Genomic DNA, 6,000 nt, shown 5'->3' with positions numbered 1-6,000 from the left:
GGATGACGGGTCTTTAGAGGAATGAACCTGAGCATCCGACCAACCAGAGGTTGACGGGTCTTTAGAGGAATGAACCTGACCACATGACCAACCAGAGGATAATGGGTCTTTAGAGGAATGAACATGACCAACCAGAGGATGACAGGTCTTTAGAGGAACGAACCTGACCAACCAGAGGATGAAAGGTCTTTAGAGGAATGAACCTGACCAACTAGAGGATGATGGGTCTTTAGAGGAACGAACCTGACCAACCAGAGGATGACGGGTCTTTAGAGGAATGAACCTGACCAACCAGAGGATGACGGGTCTTTAGAGGAATGAACCTGACCAAACAGAGGAGGACGGGTCTTTAGAGGAATGAAGCTGACCAACCAGAGGATGACGGGTCTTTAGAGGAATGAACCTTACCACCTGACCAACCAGAGGATGACGGCTCTTTAGAGGAATGAACCTGACCAACCAGAGGATGACGGGTTTTTAGAGTTATGAACCTGACCAACCAGAGGATGACGGGTCTTTAGAGGAATGAACCTGACCAACCAGAGGATGACGGGTCTTTAGAGGAATGAACCTGACCAAACAGAGGACGACGGTTCTTTAGAGGAATGAACCTGACCAACCAGAGGATGACGGGTCTTTAGAGGAATGAACCTGACCAACCAGAGGATGACGGGTCTTTAAAGGAATGAACTTGACCAACCAGAGGATGACAGGTCTTTAGAGGAATGAAACTGACCAACCAGAGGATGACGGGTCTTTAGAGGAATGAACCTGACCAAACAGAGGATGACGGGTCTTTACAGGAATGAACCTGACCAACCAGAGGACGACGGGTCTTTAGAGGAATGAACCTGACCAACCAGAGGACGATGGGTCTTTAGAGGAATGAACCTGACCACCTGACCAACCAGAGGATGACGGGTCTTTAGAGGAATGGATCTGACCAACGAGAGGACGACGGGTTTTTAGAGGAATGAACCTGACCAACCAGAGAACGATGGGTCTTTAGAGGAATGAACCTGACCAACAAGAAGATGACGAGTCTTTAGAGGAATGAACCTGACCAACCAGAGGATGACGGGTCTTTAGAGGAATGAACCTGACCAACCAGAGGATGACGGGTCTTTAGAGGAATGAACCTGACCAACCAGAGGACGATGGGTCTTTAGAGGAATGAACCTGACCAACCAGAGGATGACGGGTCTTTAGAGGAATGAACCTGAGCACCTGACCAACCAGAGGATGACGGGTCTTTAGAGGAATGAACCTGACCACCTGACCAACCAGAGGATAATGGGTCTTTAGAGGAATGAACCTGACCAACCAGAGGATGACGGGACTTTAGAGGAATGAACCTGACCAACCAGAGGACGATGGGTCTTTAGAGGAATGAACCTGACCAACCAGAGGATGACGGGTCTTTAGAGGAATGAACCTGAGCATCCGACCAACCAGAGGTTGACGGGTCTTTAGAGGAATGAACCTGACCACATGACCAACCAGAGGATAATGGGTCTTTAGAGGAATGAACATGACCAACCCGAGGATGACGGGTCTTTAGAGGAACGAACCTGACCAACCAGAGGATGACAGGTCTTTAGAGGAATGAACCTGACCAACTAGAGGATGATGGGTCTTTAGAGGAACGAACCTGACCAACCAGAGGATGACGGGTCTTTAGAGGAATGAACCTGACCAACCAGAGGATGACGGGTCTTTAGAGGAATGAACCTGACCACCTGACCAACCAGAGGATGATGGGTCTTTAGAGGAATGAACCTGACCACCTGACCAACCAGAGGATAACGGGTCTTTAGAGGAATGAACCTGACCAACCAGAGGATGACGGGTCTTTAGAGGAATGAACCTGACCAAACAGAGGACGACGGTTCTTTAGAGGAATGAACCTGACCAACCAGAGGATGACGGGTCTTTAGAGGAATGAACCTGACCAACCAGAGGATGACGGGTCTTTAAAGGAATGAACTTGACCAACCAGAGGATGACAGGTCTTTAGAGGAATGAAACTGACCAACCAGAGGATGACGGGTCTTTAGAGGAATGAACCTGACCAAACAGAGGATGACGGGTCTTTACAGGAATGAACCTGACCAACCAGAGGACGACGGGTCTTTAGAGGAATGAACCTGACCAACCAGAGGACGATGGGTCTTTAGAGGAATGAACCTGACCACCTGACCAACCAGAGGATGACGGGTCTTTAGAGGAATGGATCTGACCAACGAGAGGACGACGGGTTTTTAGAGGAATGAACCTGACCAACCAGAGAACGATGGGTCTTTAGAGGAATGAACCTGACCAACAAGAAGATGACGAGTCTTTAGAGGAATGAACCTGACCAACCAGAGGATGACGGGTCTTTAGAGGAATGAACCTGACCAACCAGAGGATGACGGGTCTTTAGAGGAATGAACCTGACCAACCAGAGGACGATGGGTCTTTAGAGGAATGAACCTGACCAACCAGAGGATGACGGGTCTTTAGAGGAATGAACCTGAGCACCTGACCAACCAGAGGATGACGGGTCTTTAGAGGAATGAACCTGACCACCTGACCAACCAGAGGATAATGGGTCTTTAGAGGAATGAACCTGACCAACCAGAGGATGACGGGACTTTAGAGGAATGAACCTGACCAACCAGAGGACGATGGGTCTTTAGAGGAATGAACCTGACCAACCAGAGGATGACGGGTCTTTAGAGGAATGAACCTGAGCATCCGACCAACCAGAGGTTGACGGGTCTTTAGAGGAATGAACCTGACCACATGACCAACCAGAGGATAATGGGTCTTTAGAGGAATGAACATGACCAACCAGAGGATGACGGGTCTTTAGAGGAACGAACCTGACCAACCAGAGGATGAAAGGTCTTTAGAGGAATGAACCTGACCAACTAGAGGATGATGGGTCTTTAGAGGAACGAACCTGACCAACCAGAGGATGACGGGTCTTTAGAGGAATGAACCTGACCAACCAGAGGATGACGGGTCTTTAGAGGAATGAACCTGACCACCTGACCAACCAGAGGATGATGGGTCTTTAGAGGAATGAACCTGACCACCTGACCAACCAGAGGATAACGGGTCTTTAGAGGAATGAACCTGACGAACCAGAGGATGACGGGTCTTTAGAGGAACGAACCTGACCAACCAGAGGATAACGGGTCTTCAGTGGAACGAACCTGACCACCTGACCAACCAGAGGACGACGGGTCTTTAGAGGAATGAACCTGACCAACCAGAGGACGACGGGTCTTTAGAGGAATGAACCTGACCAACCAGAGGATGACAGGTCTTTAGAGGAATGAACCTGACCAACCAGAGGATGACGGGTCTTTAGAGGAATGAACCTGACCACCTGACCAACCAGAGGACGACGGGTCTTTAGAGGAATGAACCTGACCAAACAGAGGACGACGGGTCTTTAGAGGAATGAACCTGACCAACCAGAGGATGACGGGTCTTTAGAGGAATGAACCTGACCACCTGACCAACCAGAGGACGACGGGTCTTTAGAGGAATGAACCTGACCAACCAGAGGATGACGGGTCTTTAGAGGAATGAACCTTACCAACCAGAGGATGACGGGTCTTTAGAGGAATGAACCTGACCACCTGACCAACCAGAGGATGATGGGTCTTTAGAGGAATGAACCTGACCACCTGACCAACCAGAGGATAACGGGTCTTTAGAGGAATGAACCTGACCAACCAGAGGATGACGGGTCTTTAGAGGAATGAACCTGACCAACCAGAGGATGACGGGTCTTTAGAGGAATGAACCTGGCCACCTGACCAACCAGAGGACGACAGGTCTTTAGAGGAATGAACCTGACCAACCAGAGGACGACGGGTCTTTAGAGGAATGAACCTGACCAACCAGAGGATGACGGGTCTTTAGAGGAATTAACCTGACCAACCAGAGGACGACGGGTCTTTAGAGGAATGAACCTGACCAACCAGAGGATGACGGGTCTTTAGAGGAATGAACCTGACCAACCAGAGGATGACGGGTCTTTAGAGGAATGAACCTTACCAACTGACCAACCAGAGGATGACGGGTCTTTAGAGGAATGATCCTGACTAACCAGACGACGAAGGGGCTTTAGAGGAATTAACCTGACCAACCAGAGGACGACGGGTCTTTAGAGGAATGAACCTGACCACCTGACCAACCAGAGGACGACGGGTCTTTAGAGGAATGAACCTGACCAACCAGAGGACGACGGGTCTTTAGAGGAATGAACCTGACCAACCAGAGGATGACGGGTCTTTAGAGGAATGAACCTGACCACCTGACCAACCAGAGGATGATGGGTCTTTAGAGGAATGAACCTGACCACCTGACCAACCAGAGGATAACAGGTCTTTAGAGGAATGAACCTGACCAACCAGAGGATGACGGGTCTTTAGAGGAATGAACCTGACCAACCAGAGGATGACGGGTCTTTAGAGGAATGAACCTGGCCACCTGACCAACCAGAGGACGACAGGTCTTTAGAGGAATGAACCTGACCAACCAGAGGACGACGGGTCTTTAGAGGAATGAACCTGACCAACCAGAGGATGACGGGTCTTTAGAGGAATGAACCTGACCACCTGACCAACCAGAGGATGATGGGTCTTTAGAGGAATGAACCTGACCACCTGACCAACCAGAGGATGACGGGTCTTTAGAGGAATGAACCTGACCACCTGACCAACCAGAGGATGATGGGTCTTTAGAGGAACGAACCTGACCATCTGACCAACCAGAGGATGACGGGTCTTTAGAGGAATGAACCTGACGAACCAGAGGATGACGGGTCTTTAGAGGAACGAACCTGACCAACCAGAGGACGACGGGTATTTAGAGGAATGAACCTGACCAACCAGAGGATGACGGGTCTTTAGAGGAATGAACCTGACCAACCAGAGGATGACGGGTCTTTAGAGGAATTAACCTGACCAACCAGAGGACGACGGGTCTTTAGAGGAATGAACTTGACCAACCAGAGGACGACGGGTCTTTAGAGGAATGAACCTGACCAACCAGAGGATGACGGGTCTTTAGAGGAATGATCCTGACTAACCAGACGACGAAGGGGGTTTAGAGGAATGAACCTGACCAACCAGAGGATGATGGGTCTTTAGAGGAATGAACCTGACCAACCAGAGGACGACGGGTCTTTAGAGGAATGAACCTGACCAACCAGAGGACGACGGGTCTTTAGAGGAATGAACCTGACCAACCAGAGGATGACGGGTCTTTAGAGGAATGAACCTGACCACCTGACCAACCAGAGGACGACGGGTCTTTAGAGGAATGAACCTGACCAACCAGAGGACGACGGGTCTTTAGAGGAATGAACCTGACCAACCAGAGGATGACGGGTCTTTAGAGGAATGAACCTGACCACCTGACCAACCAGAGGATGATGGGTCTTTAGAGGAATGAACCTGACCACCTGACCAACCAGAGGATAACGGGTCTTTAGAGGAATGAACCTGACCAACCAGAGGATGACGGGTCTTTAGAGGAATGAACCTGACCAACCAGAGGATGACGGGTCTTTAGAGGAATGAACCTGACCACCTGACCAACCAGAGGACGACGGGTCTTTAGAGGAATGAACCTGACCAACCAGAGGACGACGGGTCTTTAGAGGAATGAACCTGACCAACCAGAGGATGACAGGTCTTTAGAGGAATGAACCTGACCAACCAGAGGATGACGGGTCTTTAGAGGAATGAACCTGACCAACCAGAGGATGACGGGTCTTTAGAGGAATGAACCTGACCACCTGACCAACCAGAGGACGACGGGTCTTTAGAGGAATGAACCTGACCAAACAGAGGACGACGGGTCTTTAGAGGAATGAACCTGACCAACCAGAGGATGACGGGTCTTTAGAGGAATGAACCTGACCACCTGACCAACCAGAGGACGACGGGTCTTTAGAGGAATGAACCTGACCAACCAGAGGACGACGGGTCTTTA

Source organism: Oncorhynchus clarkii, unplaced genomic scaffold (assembly GCF_045791955.1).
Source record: "Oncorhynchus clarkii lewisi isolate Uvic-CL-2024 unplaced genomic scaffold, UVic_Ocla_1.0 unplaced_contig_11549_pilon_pilon, whole genome shotgun sequence".
In the NCBI taxonomy this organism is placed as follows: domain Eukaryota; kingdom Metazoa; phylum Chordata; class Actinopteri; order Salmoniformes; family Salmonidae; genus Oncorhynchus; species Oncorhynchus clarkii.
This window is presented reverse-complemented; position numbering follows the sequence as displayed.